Below are 24,929 nucleotides of genomic sequence, written 5' to 3' on the forward strand. Positions count from 1 at the left end.
CAGTGTCCATGAGCAGTCCTATTTGGACGGGAATCTTTTATTCTGGGCAGTAGTTTCCAACAGTGTGCTGAACATTCAATAAACCATGTCATAAATGTGCTGTTCTGCAGGCTTTGCTATTCCACTTACCCCAGGCAAAGCACATTTAATACAATTCTTTTTTTTTTTAAGATTTTATTTATTTATTTGACAGACAGAGATCACAAGTAGGCAGAGAAGCAGGCAGAGAGAGAGGAGGAAGCAGGCTCTCTGCTCAGCAGAGAGCCTGATGGATGCGGGGCTCGATCCCAGAACCCTGGGATCATGACCCGAGCCGAAGGCAGCAGCTTTAACCCACTGAGCCACTCAGGAGCCCCCATTTAATACAATTCTTAAGGGCCCTCGAATTTGTAGGATGGTGAAGATTTAAGTCACCAGCTGCCCTTGCCCCTAACATTACTTCATCCTTGGAAGCTCTGAAGCCAGGCCTGACTTCTCACTGGCTATGAAAGCCCCAGATGGTATCTCCTAGTAGAGACCTGTTTCACCTACTTTAAAAATATGTGGTTTGCAAATACTTTTCCCGACTCGTTTGTTTTTTCATCCTCTGTGAGGTTTTTCATGGAGCAATAGTTCTTAGTGAAATCCAATTTATGAATTTTTCCTTTTATGAATCCTGCTTTTAGTGTCAACTCTTAAGAGCTCTTTGCCTTGGGTTCTTGGGTGGCTCAGTCAGCTAGGTGTTTGCCTTCTGCTCAGGTCATGATCCTAGGGTTCTGGGCTCAAGTCCCGCATCGGGCTCCTTGCTTAGGAGTCTGCTGCTCCCCCAACTTGTGCTCTCTCCCTCTCTGTCAAATAAATAAAATCCTTATTTAAAAAAAACAAAAAACAAAATACCTCTGCCTAGTTCTAGATTCTGAGGACCTTTCTTATGTTGTTTTTGTTTTAAGATTTTCTTTATTTATTTGACAGAGAGGGACACAGCGAGAGAGGGAACAGAAGCAGGGGGAGTAGGAGAGGGAGAAGCAGGCTTCCCATGGAGCAGGGAGCCTGATGTGGAGCTTAATCCCAGGATCCCGAGATCATGACCCAAGCCAAAGGCACAAGCTTAATGACTGAGCCACCCAGATGCCCCCTCTATGTTGTTTTAAATTTAAGTCTGTGACTTTTATTAATGATATACGGCTCTTTCCACCATTTTGGAGGCTGTGGAGACCTGCGGCTGACAGGACTTATATAAAACAAATATGTCTGGCGGGCTGTGGGTGAAGCCCATTTTTTTTTCATTTATTTTCCATTTATTATTTATTATTATTATTATTACTTTTTTATAAACATATAATATATTTTTATCCCCAGGGGTACAGGTCTGTGAATCGCCAGGTTTACACAGGGTGAAGGCCATTTTTACTGGCTGTAAGTGGTTGTCTCTGAAACCAAAGGGACCAAACAGCTCTTCTTAAAATTGAAGGTTAAGGGACGCCTAAGTGGGTCAGTGGGTTAAAGCCTCTGCCTTTGGCTCAGGCCCTGATTTCAGGGCCCAGGGATTGAGCCCCACATCGGGCTCTCTGCTCGGCTGGGAGCCTGCTTCCCCTTTCTGTCTCAGCCTGCTTCTCTGGCTACTTGTGATCTCTGTCTGTCAAATAAATAAATAACATTTTTAAAAAATTGAAGGTATTTATGTTAGAGATGAAACTTACTTTTCTATCTAGGTGAGACATGCTTAGATATATGTGTAAAGCAAAGAACACAGTGACTCCTGGTGGCCAATCGAAAAAAAACCAGAGTAATTTGAGGAAAGGTAACTTAGACCCAAGGAAGCAGTGGCGAGGTTCATATCAGATTCCCGCTAAGGCCATTGGACACAGAATCCATGTGATGCTGGATCCTTCAAGGATTTAAACATTAAAAGATACGTAATATAAGGGGCGCCTAGGTGGCTCATTCAATTAAAGGGCAGCCTTTAGCTCAGGTCATGACCTCAGGGTCCTGGGAAGGAGTCTCTTGCCTGGACTACCTGCTCAGGGAGAGCCTGCTTCTCCCTCTGCTTGCCACCCTCCACCCCCTCTCGTGCTTGCTCGCTCTCTCAAAAGCAAATAAAATCCTAAAAACAAAAACAAAAAATACTTATTCTAGGCCTATCTCCAGACCAAATCGCCACCAAGTGCTTGCCAGTTCTCCCGAGCTTTCTGCCCAAATTGATGTTGATTTGGGCAGAAAGCTCCTGAGAATTAGCCAGCATTGTGTGGGGATTCAGGCCCCAATCGTGCCCCCTCCTTAGAGCACTTTCTCCCTAGGAGCAGGTTGTGACCATCTGGGAACTCTGAGAAGGGGACACGGGGCTCCCGAGAGAGCCCCAGCTGAGAGGAGTTTTCCAGGGAGGAGTTGGGGGAGGCATCAGGCTCTGTGTGGGTGGCCTGGGTAGGGGGCAGGTAGGTTTCTCCTGGTCTGAAGGCTCTGTGCAGCTCCAGAAGGCACGGTTTCCATCTTTTGGCAGGGGGACTCCTAGGGTGTGGCTCAGGGGTCTCCAATCTGGAGGGCTTGGGGGACAGGCCCCTGGGGACAGAGGCCTGAAAAGCCAACCTAGCATAAGGGTGAGGGCCTAGGGTAATGGCAGGCCGGATCTGCCAGTGCTGAAAACGAATCCTCAGGGGGCTGAATTGAGGGAGGGTTTGGCCACGTGTGCACCTGGCTTTTAGAGTGCTTTCTTGCAGGGTTCCGGCAGTGACAGTGACCACTCCGGAACTCGGGCCAGGCCTTGGTGGCTCCCCTGAAGGCCCACGCAGCCAGAAGGGAGTTCGCTGGGGGTTTCGGCCAATTCTCACGAGCTTTCTCCCCAAATAGATATCGATTTGGGGAGAAAGTTCATGAGAATTGGCCAGTGTTGTGTGGTGGTTCGGGTCACACTCCCACCTGTTGAGAGAGCTTTGTGGTTAGGTCCCTGTTGTGATCATCTGGAAACTCCTAGGGGGGATATGCAGCTCTCATGAGGACCCCAGCTGAGGGGAGCTTTTCAGGGGTGGGCAGAGTTGAGGGAGGGGCTCAGGCTGAGTATCAGGCTCCATTCTGGTGGCCTGGTGGAACGACAAAAGTGAGGGTGGCCTTGGTGGGGGGCATGCACATTTCTCCCAGTCTGAGGGCTCTACGCAACTCCAAATGGCACAGTTTCCTCCAGCGTGGCAGGCCGAGTCCTGGGATGTGTTTCAGCAGTCCCCAATCTGGAAGGCTTGGGGGCTACACCTGTTTGGACAGAAGCCTGAAAACCCAATTTAGGGTTAGAGTTAGGGCCTAGGGGCATGGCAGGCCCTATCTCCTGGTGCGAATGCGGGCTCCCTTGGGGGATGATTTGAGAGCAGAAATCGGGTAGTGCTATCAGTCCCTGGGATTTTGGCGAGGGGGGCCTCTGATGCTATCTGTGGCCTCAGCTGGGCATGCAGGTTCTGCCGCTCTGAGAGTTCTGCGCAGCTGCAAAGGGCACGGTTTCCTCCTGGGTGGCAGGCAGAGTCCTTGGGGTGTGGCTCAGGGGTCCTCAATCTGGAGGGTTTAGGGCCCAGGTCTCTGGGATAGAAGCCTGAAAACCCAATCCAGTGTTTGGATTAGGGCCTTGGGGCATGGCAGGCCCTATCAGCTCACACTGGTGTGAGATTCCCGGAGGGCTGATTAGAGGGTGGGGTTCAGGTGATGCATCAGGTTTTGGTTTTGTGGCCGGGAGCTGCTGGGAGCCACCCGTAGTGGGGGTGGACTCAGGAGGGCATGCAGTTTTCTCCCGCTCCGAGGGTTTTGTGCATCTCCAAATGGCATGGTTTCTTCCTGGGTGGCAGGCTGAGTCCTGGGGTGTGGCTTGCCAGTCATCAATCTGGAAGGCTTGGGGGCCAGGCCATGAAAAAGGGGCAGAAGCCTGAAAACCCAATCTAAGGTTAGGGTTTGGGCTTCAGACATCGCAGAACTGATCTGTTGGCACTAGGGCAGGCTCCTGTGGGGCATGAGCTGAGGGCAGGTATCAGGTCGTGCATCAGTCCCTGGGATTGTGGCTGGGGGAGTCCTCCGGAGCTAGGGGTGGCCTCAGTTGGGCATGCACCTTTCTGCCACTCTGAGGGTTCTATGCAACTCCAAATGGCAGGGTTTCCTCCTGGTGGCTGTTGGAGTCCTGCGGTGTGGTACGAGGGTCCCGAAATGGGTGAGTCAGCTGTTCGGGTGGTGGATAAAGAACAGGATGAAAATCAGAATGTAACTGGCACTGTTATTCTTAAATACTGTTGATATATAATCAACACAGATCAACAGATCACAATGCTAATGAATCCCAGCTCAGGTGGCTGCGTCTCTTCAAAGGTACCGTAGAATCCTTCCTTCCCCATTTAACCTAAGTTGGAGAAACGGAAGTCCTGTGATGCTTAAGAAGAAGGGAGTAGGGGGCACCGTGGTGGCTCAATAGGTTAAGCATGTGACTCTTGATTTTGGCTCTGGTCATGATCTCAGAGTCTTGGGATGGAGACCCAAGTCAGGCTCCATACTCAGCTTGGAGTCTGTCTGAGATTCTCTCTCCCCATCTTCCCCTTTACTCTCCCTACTCGTGTGCTCTCTCTCTCTCTCTTTCTAAAATAAATATGTAAAATCTTTAAAAAAGAAAAAAAAAAAAGGATGGAATAATGGAGAATAAACGGAAATGGTGTGACACATTAATGTAGGTTTTCAATTGCCAGCCTGTGCTTGGATGTCAAGCAAAGCTCTTCTGTGCTACCTTTAATGGTCATGCCAAAAAGAAACCTTTCTTTTTTAAAGGGTTTTACTGAGATATAATTTACATACTACATAATTTGCTCAAACCTCTCTTTGCAGTTAATATTAAGCAGTACTGAATGTGAAGATTTATGTCTTTTTTTTTTTAAGATTTTATTTATTTATGTATTTGTCAGAGAGAGAAAGAGAGCACAAGCAGGCAGAGTGGCAGGCAGAGAGAGAAGCAGGTTCCCCACTGAGCAAGGGGCCCAATGTGGGACTTGATCCCAGAACCCTGGGATCATAACCTGAGCCAAAGGCAGTGGCTTAACCAACTGAGCCACCCAGGCATCCCAAGATTTATGTCTTAATTTTATTTTGGATTATATAATCAAATGTGTCCTGCATTCATCTTTCATTTGGTTAATAAATATTTTTAACATTCTTTTTTATTTTAAAATTTTGAAAATTTGAAACATTCACTAAAGTAGAAGGAATAGTATCATGACTTCCAAAATACGGAGCATTTCATCCTGAACAATTATCTACATTTACCAACTTCAAATTTTCCCCGGCCCCTGCGGAAAACACAAGCGGAGGAAGTTTTCTCCATTGCTTATTGAGGAAACCTGGCCAAGCTCGTGGAGGTATATCTGGTGGAGGCCATTTTATGACTCCTCTTCCTGGGAGTTTTTAACTCTTAGAGTTGTTTGTGTTCAGCCTCTAGGAACTCAGCAACTGTACTTCGGGTGTTCCTACCCTAGTTCTCCTTCAGTGGTGATTTCTGCTAGAGTCTCTACCGCGGTGAGTCGTAGCTCCTGTGTCTTCCTGTGTTTGTCTCTCTAGTGCTGGAGGCAGGTGATACAGCCCTGTGTCCTGTCTTCTCTTAGAGAGCCATGAAGAGTTACTGATTTTTCAGTCTGTTTAGTGTTTTCATTTGTTATGACTTAGCAAGAAATTCCAAGTTCTTTACATGTGAAACTGGGACTTGAAATGAGAGTTTTTTGAAATTAATAGATTATATTTGAGGCTAGTTTTAGGTTATAGAAAAATGAAGCAGAAACTGTGAATTTGGCATATATCCCTTTCCTCCACATATAGCTTCCTTTAGTTTCCCATGTTAGTGATTTGCTGCATTAGTGTGATACCTTTGTTAAAGCTGAATCATCAGGGCGCCTGGCTGGCTCAGTGGGTTAAGCCGCTGCCTTTGGCTCAGGTCATGATCTCAGGGTCCTGGGATTGAGTCCCGTATCGGGCTCTCTGCTCAGCAGGGAACCTGCTTCCCTCTATCTCTCTCTCTCTCTCTCTGCCTGCCTCCCTGTCTACTTGTGATCTCTCTTTGTCAAATAAATAAATAAATAAAATCTTTAAAAAAAATAAAATTGAATCATCACTGCTATGCTATCATTTCCTAGGGTACAGCGTTTATGTTAGAGTTTACTCTTAGTGTTGTATATTCTGGAAGTTTTGATAAATGCATAGTATCCTGTATATAATTCATTACAATGTGCTACAGAGTACTTTCACTGCCCTGTAATTTCCTGTGCTCTATCTATTGATCTTTCACTCTTACCCCTAACTCCCAGCAACCACTTCTCTTTTTACTATCTCCATATATTTGTCTTTTCAGAATGTCATTTAGTTGGAAGGATACTGTATGTAGTCTTTGTGGACAGGCTTCTCTGTAATAAATATTGAAGGTTTCTCCCTGTTTTTTCAAAACTTGATAGTTTCTTTCTTTTTATTGCTGAATAATTTTCAGTTGTTAGGATGTATCAATTTATCTGTTCACTTATTGTATGACATTCTGGTTGATTCCCATATTTTACAATTACAAAGGAAGTGATAGAAACTTTATGTGCAGCTTTTTGTGTGAACATAAGTATTCAACTCATTTGAGTAAATATTTAGAAGAGTAACCGTTGGATCATGTGATAAGACTATGACAAACGTCGTAAAAAAACTTCCAAGCTGGGGGTACCTGGGTGGCTCAGTGAGTTAAGGCCTCTGCCTTCGGCTCAGGTCGTGGTCTCAGGGTCCTGGGATGGAGCCCCACATCAGGCTCTCTGTTCGACAGAGAGCCAGCTTTCTCCTCTCTCTCTGCCTACCTCTCTACTTGTGATCTCTGTCTGTCACATAAATAAAATCTTAAAAAACAAAACAAAACAAAACAAAAAAACCCCTTCCAAACTGTGTTCTACATGTAAGCGGTCAGATCATTTTCTTTCATGCAAGCAATGACTGAGAGTTTCTGTTGCTGCACATTCTCATCAGTGTTTTGGGTTTCTTTTTTTTTAATTTTTTATTTTTTTATAAACATATATTTTTATCCCCAGGGGTACAGGTCTGTGAATCACCAGGTTTACACACTTCACAGCACTCACCAAAGCACATACCCTCCCCAATGTCCATAATCCCACCCCCTTCTCCCAACCCCCCTCCCCCCGGCAACCCTCAGTTTGTTTTGTGAGATTAAGAGTCACTTATGGTTTGTCTCCCTCCCAATTCCATCTTGTTTCATTGATTCTTCAGTGTTTTGGTTTTTTTTTTTTTTTTTTAAGATTTTATTTATTTATCAGAGAGAGAGAGAGGGAGAGACAGCGAGCACAGGCAGACGGAATGGCAGGCAGAGGCAGAGGGAGAAGCAGGCTCCCCGCTGAGCAAGGAGCCCGATGTAGGACTCGATCCCAGGACGCAGGGATCATGACCTGAGCCGAAGGCAGCTGCTTAACCAACTGAGCCACCCAGGCGTCCCTCAGTGTTTTGGGTTTTAATCATTCTATATGCACAGTGGTATCTTGCACTATATGTACAGTTTTAATTTGCAATTCCCTGATGCCCTAAGATACTGAGCAGCTTCTTAAGTGTTTTCATTTGCCCTTTATTTTTTCTTCTCCAACTTGCATCCCTTTTATGTACTTTTTTTCTTACTATGTTAGCAAGGACTTCCAGTACAACACTTAGTTAGGATAGTGAAAAGAAATAGCCTTATCTTGTTGGTGATTTTAGGGGGAAAGTATCTGGTTTCTCACCACTAAATAGGACATTAGTTTTAATTTAAATCAACTTGATTACTTTCCCCTCTAGGTCTAGTTGGAAGTTTTTTGTTTTTTCAATCATTAATGGTATTGCATTTTTCAAATAATACTTCTGTATCAATCAATTTTTCATGTCTAACATGTTGTGATGGAATATAATAATTAATTTTAAAATGTTAATACAGCCTTATATACCTGGAATCCATTCCACTTGTTCATGGTGTATAGCTGTTTTCATACAGGGTTGAATTTTATTGACTAATGACTTGTCGTAGGTTTTATATCTGTTTTCGTGAAACATCTTGGTTTGTAGTTTTTCTATATTTTTGTTATTGGAGTAAAACTGACCTCACAGAATGACTTAGGAAGGGTTTGCTAGCTATTTTTTTGGGTAGATTGTAAAGAATGATTACTTATTATTGAAATGTTTGTCAGAATTCACTGGTGAAACCACCTGCAACAGGTAATTTCATTTAGGAAGGTTGTTAATCACTGAATCGGTTGTTTTAATAGAAATCTATTCAGATTATACAACTTCTTGTGGGAGTTCCTTTAGATGATGACTTTGAGGGGATGTTCTTTTATCAGGTTATCAAATTTGTGGGCATAGAGTTGTTACTATTCATTTCCTAATGTTGCAGTGTTCATGGGATCAGTAGTGATGGGCACTTTCCAACTTCTGATATTTGTAATTTGTGTCTTCTCTTACAATTTTTTTTCTTTGGTAACCTGACTAGAGGCTTATAAATTTTACTGTTAAAGAAAACTGAAAAAGTAATGGTCCACAGTGTGTTTTGGCGAAGTTAAAAGTGTTAGTCTGGCTAAAGTAGGAGGTAGAAAATACACCTAGAGAAGTTGCTTTGGGAGAATAAGTTTAAGACAGAATGTTAATACTGCAAGTGATATGTTACTAATTTCATTTTATCAATGACTATAAGAAGTTGAATTCAAAAAGGAGTCTAACTGCTGGCAATCAGGGACTCACTGAAAGAAATAAAACGGATTTTCTAGAGCAATCGGCATGGAAATTTGGGACTGATTCTTTATAAAATTGTAACAGATTAGGTGCGCCTGGGTGGCTCAGTGGGTTAAAGCCTCTGCCTTCGGCTCAGGTCATGATCCCAGGGTCCTGGGATCGAGCCCCATATCAGGCTCTCTGCTCTGAGGGAGCCTGCTTCCTCCTCTCTCTCTCTCTCTCTGCCTGCCTCTCTGCCTGCTTGTGATCTCTATCTGTCAAATAAATAAATAAAATCTTTAAAAAAAAAAATTGTAACAGATTAGTTTGAGAAGGTCAATGAATAACATTTTGCTACTTACAGTGCTGTCTTGGAGAAAGAGAACATAAAAGAAAGCATGTTTATAAAATTCATTTCTGGGACGCCTGGGTGGCTCAGTTGGTTAAGCGGCTGCCTTCGGCTCAGGTCATGATCCCAGCGTCCTGGGATCGAGTCCCACATCGGGCTCCTTGCTCAGCAGGGAGCCTGCTTCTCCCTCTGCCTCTGCCTGCCATTCTGTCTGCCTGTGCTCGCTCGCTCTCTCTCCCTCTATCACTGACAAATAAATAAATAAATAATCTTAAAAAAAAAAAAAAAAATTTAAAAAAAAATAAATAAAAAAAAAATAAAATTCATTTCTAATATACATGCATTAATTTAGTTCTTAGGGGATATTTTCATATGGACATCCCATTTCATATTTCCTATAAATTGGTCAAATTAACAGAGCCTAGAAAAATTGAACGAACTATCTGAGCTATAACCATCCTGCCAACTTCACATAACATGAATTAAAAATAAATATTATCTTTGTAATTCATGGAGAATTTGGTTGATTTCTGCAGCAGAAAAGAAGTTGTGTAGTACAGGATGAGGGACAAAGAACCATTAAAACTATTATTTGTCTACAGAAATTCTAACCTTCCCAATATTTTATGTATACTATGAATTTTTGGTCATAAAAAAATGCTAGCACACTGGGCACATCTGATCTTCATAATGTGAGTTAGACCAAATTTCTAGACTCAAAATTTTAGAGTCTAGAAAACTTACAGAGGTAATTTTCTAACTCTAGGAAAGTTGAGGAAAGACCTAGGTCTGTTGATATTACAGCTAGTATTTTTAATTACGCTAACTTTTTTTGAAATAGTTATGCATTAACTATGTAATTTCACCTGGTTTATACTTATATTAGTCACTTAAATAGCAATACACGAAATGAAAATGTTCTTCAAATAAATACTCTTATTAACTTTTTCATTGGTTTGAGAAGACCATAAATCATTCAGAAACCAGACTATGGTCATAAAAACCATGTAGATCACCTTGATTTTTAGAAAAATTATATTTAAGATACAAAGGAAATTTCCTTCTGCTCTGCACCAGACATTCTGATTTTATTTTCATTTGTTTTCTCCTCCAAGATTTACATATCCTCTGATGTCCTTATATAGATTAAAATCTTTTAGAGGACAAAAACTTTTTTTTTTCAACACATTCACCATGACTTTAAGAACAAATGGTAGATAAAATTTTTAATTCATTAAGTGACCAAATTTTTAATTCATTTTTAATTCATTAAGTGAAATTTTTAATTTCATTAAGTGACTAAATAAATGTAACTTTCACTTTTCTTACCAAAATTTGTGTTTAATTTTATTAGATTGGTGCTAGTATATGCAGAGCCTAAACTGAAATTGTATTTATTTCTATGCATGGGAATTTTTCTTCTGATTAAGGAGTACGAATCAGTGATTAGCCCTTCTTTTGTTCTATATTGACTTTTTTGGAGATTACCTATCCTATAATATGTACAAATCTATCAGAGAAAAAACAAAAACACAGTTCTGACCTCAGAGTTCTTCCATTATAGAATTACTTTAGTAAAAAGTGGGTGCATGGATAGTTGGTATTATTAATAAAAACTTTTAAAGGAAATTGATAAAATTCACTAATTCTCCAGAAAGGAAATACTTTCCCTTCGCTTTATATTCATGAAATTTAATTTCCTGGTTATCCAAAAGTTCAAACCTGTCAGTGAAAATGTATCTTCGGTCGAATTAATGTCAAATTTTGGAAATGTACAGTCTATGCTTTGAATACTGATATTTCTGGTTAAGAATAACAAAAGAAAGACTTGGTAGAATTTAAGAAACAATGTATTACCTTATAGTTTCAAAAAATACTGATCCATACTTGAAACTTTATTTAAGTCTTCAGTTGCGTCATTGCTACTTAAATGCATTTACAAGTTACTCTACCATTGCTCCATTCTAAGAGGAGGTAATTTGTCCCTATTCCCTATAATCCAAAATGTAATAGTTCACCTGAAGATTGTTGAGTAACCCCTGAGGCTTTACTCCATGCAATCTCAAAATGATAGTGCTTTCAACAGCGGCAGGAGACATCTCTATAGATAATCAAGTCAATTTTTTTCCAAATTTTTCTTCAGAATGCATAATGGATTTGTGTGTATATAAATAGTTTCCCGTGAAAGGTTAACCTTATGTTCTATTGCGCTGAACAAATTGTTTTTGCTTTGCTTTTTGTTTTCTGTAATTGGCTACTACAATGTTTTTCAGAGTTTTTTTAAAAAACACTGTCGTGTCCAAATCCTCCTTGTGTGTTGGCTTTTCTAGTTGGTCCATGTTTTTACCTCGATCCTACGAGTCTTGTTCTTCTCTCTCTAGGATTTAGGGATATCTGCTTTATCCTTAAAATCCAACTTAATTAAATGCAAAACTCCTATATTGAGCTAGGAACTGCGTTCAGCAGTGAGGCCAACTAGGATAACAGTCCCCTCTGAGTTTCCCTTGGAAGTGGACAAAAGAATATGAAAAGGGGCATGTAAACAAATAATTATGATAAGTTAGAGATGTAACAGAGTTAGGAAAATATTGGCTTTATGTGACTAAAGGATGACAGTGCTACTACTCTACATAAGAAAGCTTTCATGTTTATGTGCTACCAATAACCATCTGATTGTCTTATAGAAAGCCATAATCTATAAAGCTATATAATATCCCCAAACTTAATTTCTTTTTTTTTTTTTAAAGATTTTATTCATTTATTTGACAGACAGAAATCACAAGTAGGCGGAGAGGCAGGCAGAGAGAGAGAGGAGGAAGCAGGCTCCCCGCTGAGCAGAGAGCCCGATGCAGGGCTTGATCCCAGAACCCTGGGATCATGACCTGAGCTGAAGGCAGAGGCTTTAACCCACTGAGCCACCCAGGCGCCCCCCCAAACTTAATTTCATTAGGAGTTAAATTGTTTCCTTATTTTCTCCAACTGTTACAGCTTGAAATATATCATTTAATTTTTAACCAATTCCTAAGAGTACAACATACTTTAATAAATGACTCAAGAACTACTTTTATGGTCCTCTTTGAAGCCAAGACTGTGAATTGACCTCTCTTCAGTGACTCTGAAAGTTCTGAGAAAGCATGACAGATGAATTAGAATCCCCACATCTCTACCATAGTTTCCCTGATAGTAGAGCGATCACACTGAAAAATGGAGATCAGCTGCTACATTTAATTTTGGAAAACCTCAGATAATATTGATATTGACAAGAGTTGGAAATGTGTGTGTGTGTGTATTTATGTATTTATATATGGAAAACATTGAGAATAAGCATCTTAGATGATTATTCCTTATGTGGTTTATTGTGGTGGTGGTTGTTCAGTCTTCATAATATCTTATTTTCAAAATACCATTCTGGTTCTTATTTTATTAGCTATTAAAATATTATTGTGAGGTATATTTGACTTTAGGCCTATTGACTTACTGAACAAGCTATATGGTCTTGGATACACTGTTTAATTTCCCTGGTAAGACTGAAACATGTTGTCTTATTCCTGATCATGGGTAAAGTGGCCGGTATTTCAGCATTAATTATGGTATCAGCCATAGCTTTTGGTTTCAATTTTGTTTTTAAGATTTAATTTATGAGGTTGAGAAAATTTACCATTATTCTTAATTTGCTGAGCAATTTTATCGTGAACCTATGTTGTATTTTCTCAAGTGCATTCACCACACTTTTTGCAGTTAGCGTATAATATTTCTCCTTTAATTTTAGTGGAATACATTAAATATGTAGAAGCTTTTCTTTATCATGTTGACAACTTTGACTGACTCTGGGATTATTTTGTTCAACTAGCGTCCTTAAGATTTTTTTGTGTACCCAATATGGGGTTTGAACTCACATGGAGAGTCCCAGGCTCCACCCACTGAGCCAGCTTGGCATCCCTCCAACTGATGTTGAAGTTTATAACCTAGATTGGACTCCTTTTTCCTTTTTCTTTATTGCATTTAATGTTATAAATCTAAGCACTGAGTAGCTTATGAGACAACTTTTTTTTTTTTTTAAAGATTTTGTTTATTTATTTGACAGACAGAGATCACAAGTAGGCAGAGAGGCAGGCAGAGAGAGAGGGGGAAGCAGGCTCCCCGCCAAGCAGAGAGCCCGATGTGGGGCTTGATCCCAGGACCCTGAGTTCATGACCTGAGCCAAAGGCAGAGGCTTAACCCTCTGAGCCACCCAGGCGCCCCTATGAGACAACTTTTAATAAGTTGTGTTTCCCTCAATTATTTATGAGGTTTATTTTCAGACCTATGATCCTTTAGAAATAGTTTGTATGATCTTTAGGCATGTGGAGATTTTCTAGATTTATACTACTTAGTGACTTAGAATTGGATACTACTGTAATACAGAACAAACTCTGTACAACTTTTCTTCTAACAAAAGGTGACCTGTTTTGTGGCTCAGCATATGGCTTTTATTACTGAGTATTTCCAGTACATTTGAGAGAAATGTGTATTTTACCAATATTTGGTGTGATGTTATACAATATCAAATAAAAATGGTACAGCTCTTCCAGTCAGCTATATATTTACTGACTTCCTTTGCCTAATTAAAGACTGGAGGAAGGATATTAATGAGACCAACTACTAATTTATGAAGAGGTTTTTTAGTTTAGTTTTTTTTTTTGTTTTTTTTTGTTTTTTTTTTTAAGATTTTATTTATTTATTTGACAGAGAAAGATCACAAGTAGGCAGAGAGGCAGGCAGAGAGAGAGAGAGGAGGAAGCAGACTCCCTGCCGAGCAGAGAGCCCGATGCGGGACTCGATCCCAGGACCCTGAGATCATGACCTGAGCCGAAGGCAGTGGCTTAACCCACTGAGCCACCCAGGCGCCCTAGTTTTTTTTTTTGAGATTGTTGTATTTACCATATACTTATTCTTCCAGACATTGCTATCTATTCAGAATTCGCTTTCTATATGGCATCTTTTCTCTTTAGTTTTTTTAAAGTTTTTTATTTCTTTTCAGCATAACAGTATTCATTGTTTTTGCACCACACCCAGTGCTCCATGCAATCTGCGCCCTCTCTAATACCCACCACCTGGTTCCCCCAACTTACCCCCGCTCCCCCGCCCCTTCAAAACCCTCAGATTGTTTTTCAGAGTCCATAGTCTCTCATGGTTCACCTCCCCTTCCAATTTCCCTCTTCAGTTTAAAGAAATTCTTTTAACAGACTTTATTTAGCAAGTCTGCTGAAGATAAATTCTTCTACATTTTGTCGAAATATATGTATTCTTTGACCTTTATATGCTATTTACAGTTCTCTTGAAAGCCCCCCCCAAATCTTAATGCCTAATGTGATTTTTTTTTATCATAGCATTTTCATTCAGTGCTTTCGAAAATTTCCATCTCTTTACTGAAAAGCATTATTTATTATCATGTTGCTTATTTCTCTAAATTATTTACCATGTTAATCATAATTACCTTAATGCATTTCTGATAATTCCAACATCTGGACATTTCTGGGTTTGATAGCATTATTATGCTAGTAATCTGTTTTCACATATCTTAATATTTCATTAAGTGTGAGGGACTTTGTATTTAAAAAATGACAAAAATTGTTTCCCATAAAAATGAGACTGTTTCGGGCACTTGGGTGGCTCAGTGGGTTAAAGCCTCTGCCTTCGGCTCAGGTCATGATCCCAGGGTCCTGGCATCAAGTCCAGCATCTGGCTCTCTGCTTAGCGGGGAGCCTGCTTCCTCCTCTCTCTCTGCCTGCCCCTCTGCCTACTTGTGATCTCTGTCTGTCCAATAAATAAAATATTTTTTTTTAAAAAAATGAGACTGTAAGGGGCACCTGGGTGGCTCAGTGGGTTAAAAAAATGAGACTGTTTCATCTGCTGGGTTACTCATCTGGGATTGAAGGATAGAGTGCCTGATGCATTGTGTAAGATTCAGCCACCTGTTAACTTTCTCCTGTTCCTCTATATACATCCTGACTCTACCAGGCCCCTTACTGTCCCTTGACAAGAAGTGACCCTTATTTCTCCTGCCTCAACTCCAGGGACAGACAGTCATTTTCCATGTTTAAATTTCAGTTGTAGGCAGAGGCTTTAACCCCCTGAGCCATCCAGGTGCCCCTCAGTGTTTTCCTCTTAACAGCATTTAGGGAGGTTTCTTCCTCCTCTCACGTCTCTAAAGGTTAAATCCACCATGGATCTCATCTAGCGGGGGACTTGTTACTTTTCGGTATTTATGGGGTTCATATTCCCATGTCTGTTTTCTTTTTTTTTTTTTTTTAAGATTTTATTTATTTATTTGACAGAGAGAAATCACAAGTAGACGGAGAGGCAGGCAGAGAGAGAGAGAGAGAGAGGGAAGCAGGCTCCCTGATGAGCAGAGAGACCCATGCGGGACTCAATCCTGGGACCCTGAGATCATGACCCAAGCCGAAGGCAGCGGCTTAACCCACTGAGCCACCCAGGCGCCCCTCCCATGTCTGTGTTCTAATGGCGTAAAATAACTATGACTTGGAGTATTATTTGTCTTGATATAATTACTAGGTCTCAAGTGATTCTTGAGTGATTCTTGAGTGATTCTTTGCTAGCCTGGTACTATTTTAAAATGGCACTTGGAGATCTAGTCTTAAATTAGTTGAAACTACTGTGAAAATCAGTATGTCGGTACTTGTGCTAAAATACCCACTGTGGGTATTTTAGTCACCCCTAACTCTGTGCCCAAAATGTATAGTTTCCTTGAGCAGACTGTTGGGAATGGAAGAAGATAAAGAAAAAGACCATGTAACATGTATGCTGAGTAATACAGGTTTATGTTTTCTAAGGAATTGAGCAATAAGGCTTCCCAACTGAATCTAATAGACACTGAAAAAAATATAAGCAGGTAAGTTTGGGACCACTCCATATAGACATTCATTCCTGCTATTAGAGTAAAAATGAGAATGAGTCATTTTATAGGAGGTCAATGAGTGGTCAATTCTTATATCTTGCCAAATACATATTAATTGAATTATTCTGATTATATACTATGCAAATCGAAAAAAGGGACAATCACCAAAAACAACAACAAACATATAAAGGACGTCAGGGTGTATCTGCTTGACCAGTAAAAAGACCTGTCAATCTGAAAAGAGGGAGCCAGGCCATTCTTTAGGAAAGATAGTTGATTGATAATCAGAAGACAACTTATTTTGGTGAAGTCCCACTGTTTTATTTTTACTTTTGTTTCCCTTGCCTCAGGAGACATATCTAGAAAGAAGTTGCTGTATCCAATGTCAGAATTAGTTTCCTGAGTTTTCCTATGCTTTTATGTCTCACATTTAGGCCTTCAACACATTTTGAATTAATTTTTGTGTATGGTATCAGACAATGGTCCACTTTCATTCTTTTGCATGTCATTATTAAGTACTTTGTCAAAATAAAAGCTTCTACAAAGTGAAGGAAACAACAAACTAAAGGCAGATTACAGAATAGGATAAGATATTTACAAGTGACATATTTGATAAAGGGTTAGTATCCAAAATATATAAAGAACTTAAACTCAAAACCACCAAAATGAATAATCTAATTAAAAAATGAACTGGAGACATGAATAGCCCTTCTTCCAACGAAGACATAAAAATGGTCAATAGGCACATGAAAAGATACTCAACATCACTGATGATTAGGGATATACAAAACTACGATCAGCTATCAACTCAAACCTGTCAGAATGACTAACATCAAGAATAGATGAAATAACAGGTGTTGGCAAGGATGTGGAGAAAGGGAAACCCTCTTGCGTTGTTGGTGGGAGTGTAAAATGGTGAAGCCACTCTGGAAAACAATATGGAGTTTGGTCAAAAAGTTAAAAATAGAAATACTGTATAATTCAGTAATTTTATTACTACTAAGTATTTACCCAAAGAATCCAAAAATACCAATTCAAAGGGATACATGGAGCATTAGCTACAATAGCCAAATTACAGAAGCAGTCCACTTGTCTGTCAACTGACGAATGGATGAAGGGGTGGTGTGTGTGTGTGCAATTCATTATTTTTATGGCTGAGTAACATACAGTGGGATATTACTCAGCCATCAAAAAAACAAAAAACAAAAAATTTGCCATTCCGTGACATGGATGGAGCTAGAATAGATAATGCTAAATGACATAAGCCAGTCAGAATAAGACAAATACCATATGATTTCAGTCATGTGTAGAATTTAAAAATCAAGTGAGCACAAGAAAAGGAAAAAGAGCAAGGCCAAGAGACAGACTCTTAACTATAGAGAAAAATGAATGGTTACGAGTTGGGGTGGGTGAAACAGGTGACGAGGATTCAGGAGGGCACTTGGCACGGTGAGCACAGGGTGTCTTACAGAAGTGCTGAATCACTGTATTGTACACCTGCAACTAATATTACACTATAGGTTAACTAGCTGGAATTTAAATGAAACCTTAAATTCGTTTTTAAGTTACTTTAAGTTCATAGTAGAACACAAATTTATGAAATTCAAGCAAAAATTTGTAAGGAAAGAACAAAGATGAGAGGAAAAGAATGTAAGATAAAAAGGAAGCGAGTGACTAAAGCAAAATTTAAATTATTTAGTAATAAAATGATATATTAACGTAGTTATTATAAATGAGGCAGAAATTGAGCTTTAAAAAATAAAAAAGACACTAACCACTGAAAATAGTGAGGAAGAAAAACGTGGCTGTTGAGGTGGTAATATTTCCAGAATAAGAGTTTTTTCAATGATAGATCATGGAACAATTGGAACAGACAAATGTAAATCATAATTTTGAGATGAATGTAACGTTTTAAGACTGTTTTTAATTTTTTGTAATAATAGTCTTACATATTTTAGTGTCGGAGGCAGGCCCCTGGCCAGGGCGGCCTCCGCCATTAAAAGATGGCGCCTGGCTAGTTGCCAGGTTAGGGTTGCCTCCTGAGACTAAGCGGAACGCCCAAAGAGGAAGTAAACAGCATGGGTTGCTAGCGAAGTTGTTCGTTTAGGTGCACAGCCTGATTCGCTCCCTCCTGTACCCTGCTCGCTGATTGGTCATGTAAGCGTATATAAGTGTGTAGACTTGAGGAAATAGAGAGAAGATGCATCCGAACTGAGGGTTCTTGTCGTCCTTGCGGGCCAAGGGCGATATTTTAGAATATTTTTAACAACCACAGAAAGAATAAAGTAAGAATTATTATCCTGCAGAAATAATCATGGTTTTCAAGTATAAAATTCTACAAAATTGTCACCATATCAAATTTATATTTTCAAATGGGAATTACTCTAATAATCAACATAATAAAGACTATTGAGTTCCCTCTTCAGATCCTAAAATAGCTTCACTATAGTAGTTGTTACTAAGCATTTGTAAACGAATAGTTTTTGTTTAAAGGACTATCATTCATAAAAGCAAGAAAGGAAAACACATCTGTAATCACACTGCAGCTATACTCAGTGTTAATTTTTTATCTATATCTTCCCAGACTTTTGTTTATCATAAATGTATATGTATATTTAGAATCATACTATAGCTACACTAAAATGCATATTTAATATGACTTGAATATACTCCTCAATCCTTGTTAGCACAGTATTTCAGAGATTGTCAAAGCCCAACCTGGGTTGAAAGAAGGGATGTTTAGCTCCAGACTGGTGGAGTCCAAATATTTGAGGAGCTAAACAAAAACCATTGAATGGGGGGCACCTGGTTGGCTCAGTGGGTTAAGCCTCTGCCTTCAGCTCAGGTCATGATCGCAGGGTCCTGGGATGGAGCTCCGCATTGGGCTCTCTGCTCAGCAGGGAGCCTGCTTCCCCCTCTTTCTCTGCCTGCCTTTCTGCCTATTTGTGATTTCTCTCTCTGTCAAATAAATAACTAAAAATTCTTAAATAAGAAAAAAAAAGAAAAGTCACTTTTTTGGATAACAGTATTTACCTTGCCTATTTTAGAAAAGTGTAGAAGAACATGGTAAAATGCCCTATTTGAAAATACATTAGAATGTAATTCATTTTAGAATAATGCTTATCAGTTCCAAAAAAGAATCCTTCTAAGAATCTCCATAAAATATGGCATACGCAGCTTCATCAGGCACAGACCTGTTTTACTGCTTTCCCAGTGAAATGATCTGTGTAGCACTCATAAAATGTCATACTAAATATTCCCTATGCTAAAAAATGATTCTTAAGCTCCCAATCCATATAATATGTAAAACATCTGATGATAACATAGTGCCTGAGTTAATCTGATATGAATCATAGCGTGGATTCTGACAGGCCCACTACAAATGGCATTGCAATTTGAGGCCAGCAGACCTATTAAATCCTTGATTTACCTACGTACAAGAGGATTCCCGTCTTAACTCTGCTTAAATAAAAATAGCCATACTGATGGTAGAAGGAAATGTTTCTTATTTAAGTGTCAATCAAAGCAGGAGGTGAAATGAAGTGGTCATCACTTCAGCTCTCTTCTCAGCACACTGTCTCTCACGTTGATGGAAACGTGTTGCAGAAAGTACTGGAGTGTTTTGTTTTGTTTTGTTTTAAAGATTTTATTTATTTATTTGACAGACAGAGACCACAAGTAGGCAGAGAGGCAGGCAGAGAGAGGAAGGGAAAAAGGTTCCCTGCTGAGCAGAGAGCCCGATGTGGGGCTCGATCCCAGGACCCTGGGATGATGACCTGAGCCGAAGGCAGTGGCTTAACCCACTGAGCCACCCAGTGCCCCCTGGAGTGTTTTTTTTTTTTAATTTTTTTTAAATTTTATTTATTTCTTTGACAGAGACAGATCACAAGTAGGCAGAGAGGCAGGCAGAGAGAGGAGGAAGCAGGCTCCCCACTGAGCAGAGAGCCCGATGCGGGTCTTGATCCCAGGACCCTGGGATCATGACCCAAGCTGAAGGCAGAGGCTTTAACCCACTGAGCCACCCAGGCGCCCATCCCTGGAGTGGTTTTATATGTAATTTCTCTCAGTGTGGATTTGTTTAATGCTCCATGGCTGAACTGACAAACGCATGCAATAGAATACAGTCAACACCAACATGTATCTCTCTTTGTGCATCCCTCCGGTAAGAGAGTAAATGAAAAGATTGAGTTGGGAAAGTATCAAGTTCCATTAGTACTAAGATTTGGAGCATGCACAAAATAATAGATTTTAAAAAAATATTTTATTTACTTATTTGACAGACAGGGATCACAAGTAGGCAGAGAGGCAGGCAGAGAGAGAGGAGAGAGGAGGAAGCAGGCTCCCTGGCTGAGCAGAGAGCCCAATGCGGGTCTTGATCCCAGGACCCTGGGATCATGACCCAAGCTGAAGGCAGAGGCTTTAATCCACTGAGCCACCAGGCGCCCAGAACAATAGATATTTTAATGAAGGAACTTGGAAAAGTATAAACCACTCGAACGAGAATTATAAAGACCAATTTCAATATTGTTTACAGCTGAATTTGGAAAGAAGTATTTAACCTGTATCTATGAAACATAAACATGTGAGATAAGTCTTCTAGAGTGCTCATAGAGAAAAAAGTAATGTACTGGTGTTTCAAATTTAAACCTAGTTCAATAGTAGGTAGTAACTTAAAACTTTCCACTGTCAACAAAGAATGGTTTGTGCTATTTCCTGAGTATAATGCACCATCTAAAATTTTGTTTAAAAAAAAGTGTAGCAGGGTACACAGTATTTTCTCTAATGAAATAATGTGGTACCAGAGAAGTGACCTTCATCTGTTCTTTTTTTTTTTTTTTCCATAAAGTATTACTCAGAGTGATTCTATTAAGTATTTTCTACCCATCTTTGTAGCATTATATTTTTGGTAGAAATATTCCAAGAAACCTACACTTTAGTCTATTTGGCACAATAATAGTGACAATTTAAAAAATTACAATTGTTAGCTTTACTTGAAATTATTATCTGCATGTAGCAGCGTTTAGACTTTAACTTTGAAACACAAATCTGGTTGAACTCAAGATCAATTGACGAAGCTATTACCTTCCACTCAGGTCATGATCTCTAGGTCCTGGGATCCAGCGGTACATCAGGCTCCCTGCTCAGTGAGGACTCTGCGTCTCTTTCTTCCTCTCCCTCTATGTGCTTGCTCACTTGCTCTCTGTCTCTCAAATACATACATAAATCTTAAAAAAAATAAAACAGAAAACCCCCACAAGCTAATACCTTCTGTGAGTCTGTCTCTTGATCCCTAAAACTGTAAGGATGTAAATCTCAGGTTCGGAAAGCCTGAAAGCTCGTTTTTACATTTTTAGTGCTATTACTTCATGTGTGTGTGCAATGTGTGTGTGATGCAACTTGAAACCATACAAAATACCTGCTGTTACATAATATGTATGTAAAATTATATGTATATAATATGCATGATACCTAAATATCATGGTTAACTTTACTGGGAGATTAAAAAATGAGAGGGCTCCTATATATAAAATACTTAATGATCTACAGGCCACATATTTGAAATTTCAGCAGTAAAATATTTTTCATTTGGTTTAAAGTGCATTTTCCAAAACTTTCACCAAAATCAATTTACCCTGTTACCCAGGCTCCCCCAACATAGTGATATATTACTAAATAATGAAAATTACCATGGATTAATGTATTTTAATCTAGTTTTATTTAACAAGTGCTTGATGGGTGAATGGTATACTGTGTAAGAAACAGTATCTGATAAATGTGCCAGGGTCATAGCGACAGAACAAATGCTGTACTGATAAGAAAAAAGGATTGCAAAGAAATGTCTATCAGGAGCTGAGATTTATACCCAAGCTTTGTTTTGAGAAATGGGATGAACACACTAGGGTATACCTTCTGTCTGTACAACACACACATGTGCATGCCTATGTTCACACATGTGCTTATGTGTGTGTACACATACTTCTGATATTTCTTAAAATCATCTAAAATTCTCTACAGATGCATAAAATGTAGGCCAGTTGAATGTAACGGGGAATATACTTTTGTATGTATTTATTAATAGATACATCTAGTCTATTAACATCTGAATTCTAGTAATTTAACAGTCACTAAATGTTAACATAATAAAAAATAAAACCACTTTCTGATGGAAAGTGTATAATGATGTAATAAGTGTATAATAATGCATAATATTCTATTGTATATATGGACCACATCTTCTTTATCCATTTGTCTGTTGAAAGGCATCTTGGCTCTTTACACAGTTTGGCGATTATGGCCATTGATGCTATGAACATTGAGGTACAGAGGGCCCTTCTCTTCAGTACATCTCTATCTTTGGGGTAAATACCCAGTAGTGCAGTTGCAGGGTTATAGGGTAGCTCTATTTTTAATTTCTTAAGGAATCTCCACACTGTTTTCCAAAGTGGCTGCACCAACTTGCATTCCCACCAACAGTGTAAGAGGGTTCCCCTTTCTCCACATCCTCTCTAACACTGTTGTTTCTTTTTCTGTTAATTTTGGCCATTCAAACTGGTGTAAGGTGGTATCTCAATGTGGTTTTGATTTGAATCTCCCTAATGGCTAGTGATGAATATTTTTTCATGTGTCTGATAGCCATTTGTATGGCTTCATTGGAGAAGTGTCTGTTCATGTCTTCTGCCCATTTTTTGACATGATTATCTGTTTTGTGTGTGTTGAGTTAGAGTTCTTTATAGATCTTGGATATCAGCCCTTTGTCTGTAGTGTCATTTACGAATATCTTCTCCCATTCCGTGGGTTGCCTCTTTGTTTTGTTGACTGTTTCCTTTGCTGTGCAGAAACTTTTGATCTTGATGAAGTTTCAAAAGTTCCTTTCTGCTTTTGTTTTCTTTGCCTTTGGAGACATATCTTGAAAGAAGTTCCGTGGCTGATGTCGAAGAGGTTACTGTCTATGTTCTTCTCTAGGATTTTAATAGATTCCTGCCTCACGTTGAGGTCTTTTATCCATTTCAATTTTATCTTTGTGTATGGTGTAAGAGAATGATCGAGTTTCCTTCTTCTATTCGTAGCTGTCCAATTTAAGGGAAAAAATTATCACTCTTGGTAAAATAATATAGCTTGTATATAGCACAGGCTACCGTGTTTGGAACTTATGTTCCCTGTATGTGTTTTAGCAGTAATCAGAGTTCTTATCTCCAGAGAAACTTAGATGAGATAACCTTAAAGTCCTCAAATCCCAATTACTGGATATAACTAAAATGTGAGCTTTGTGTTGGTAATTTTTCAGTGGATACCATGATCAACTAATCAACTACTTTTGATGAACTAACCTGCTTTTTTTTTTTATTTTTTTAAAAGATTTTTATTTATTTATTTGACAGAGAGAGATCACAAGTAGGCAGAGAGGCAGGCAGAGAGAGAGGAAGGGAAGGAGGCTCCGTGCAGAGCAGAGAGCCAGATATGGGACTCGATCCCAGGACTCTGAGGTCATGACCCGAGCCGAAGGCAGTGGCTTAACCCACTGAGCCACCCAGGCGCCCCTGCTTCTTCTTTTTTTAACCAGCATTTTTTTTTTTTTTTAAAGATTTTATTTATTTATTTGAAAGACAGAGATCACAAGTAGGCAGAGAGGCAGGCAGAGAGAGAGAGAGAGAGGGAAGCAGGCTTCCCGCGGAGCAGGGAGCCCGATGCGGGGCTCGATCCCAGGACCCTGAGATCACGACCCGAGCCGAAGGCAGCAGCCCAAACCACTGAGCCACCCAGGCGCCCCTTAACCAGCATTTTTGAAAGGCAGAGCCCACAGGTGGATAATTTTCTCTCTCCTACCTATTGAGGGTAGATAGCAAATTACCTCATGTACATACCTTGGAACACTAGGACTAAATTAGTTTAGAAAAATCATTAGGGTCTAGATAAAGCTAAGATTCTTGTTTCCTAGGAACAAAGGAATAATAACGCAAATCAATTTTAATACATTATGTCTAAAGCCTACATGGCCAGAGGTATGACATAATAAATCTGTGTTTAAATTTAAATTGGTTTCCAATAAATAAATAAATAAATTGGTTTTCAAAAGTATTTTTACAGAGCTAAAACATGACATAGACATTTTGAACATCAGACGAAACTACTTGTATGTGTATATCTTCTAGACCTCGCACCAATATCTGGTCTAAAGAAAATGTTGAATAGGGTACCTGGGTGGCTCAGTGGGTTAAGCCTCGGCCTTCGGCTCCGGTCATGATCTCTGGGTCCTGGGATTAAGCCCTGCATCGATCTCTCTGCTTAGTGGAGAGCCTTCTTCTCTCTCTCTGTCTGCCTGTCTCTGTGCCTACTTGTGATCTCTCTGTCAAATAAATAAATAAAATCTTATAAAAAAAATAAGGGCTGCTGTCGTGAATGGCACACGTAGGGCAGCTCTATTGCTCTACATGTAGAATCGACATCAATAGATTTCGGAATAATTTTTTGGTACCTGGGCAGCTGGTGATTGTTGGTTCTGGCGCCCTTCTTTTAAGTAACCAAGGAAATAGAAAAACCCATCCTAAAATTCAGATGGAATCTCAAGAGACCTCAGATAGCCAAAATACTCTCATAAAAGAACAAAGCTGGAAGACTACACTTCCTAATGTCAAAACTTCCTACAAAGCTACAATGAGGGAACTGAGGCTGAGACAGAGACCGATCTAAGTTCAAGAAGCCAGCATGACTCAGATCTTCTCCTCTTTGACTCCAAAACCAGAAATCCAGCCTTTTGGTTTGGTCTTGGTGGTGGACAGTAGATGAAGGGGGGTCTGAGGTAGGGGAATAAGTGATTCCTTGAATTGAATCTAGATTCAACCCAGATTTTTTTTCCCCACCTACGGGCAGGACTTCCTCCTTATCTCTCTCTGCCTCTTTTTCTGATTCACTCCCCATCTATTAGTGGGCCCTGGCTTCTGAAAATGTGACGTAGAGGATAGGGTAAGCTGTGGGGATGAGGAGGTAGACACA

General features: G+C 39.7%; 1 non-coding gene across 1 annotated transcript; it reads left to right on the top strand.

Annotated features, from left to right (window-relative positions):
• Positions 1–24,315: 24,315 nt before the first annotated feature.
• LOC131840073 (U11 spliceosomal RNA) lies at positions 24,316–24,446 on the top strand. Its single transcript, XR_009357184.1, has one exon. It is a non-coding gene; the product is annotated as a U11 spliceosomal RNA (small nuclear RNA).
• Positions 24,447–24,929: the final 483 nt, after the last annotated feature.

Source organism: Mustela lutreola, chromosome 8 (assembly GCF_030435805.1).
Source record: "Mustela lutreola isolate mMusLut2 chromosome 8, mMusLut2.pri, whole genome shotgun sequence".
Taxonomy (NCBI): domain Eukaryota; kingdom Metazoa; phylum Chordata; class Mammalia; order Carnivora; family Mustelidae; genus Mustela; species Mustela lutreola.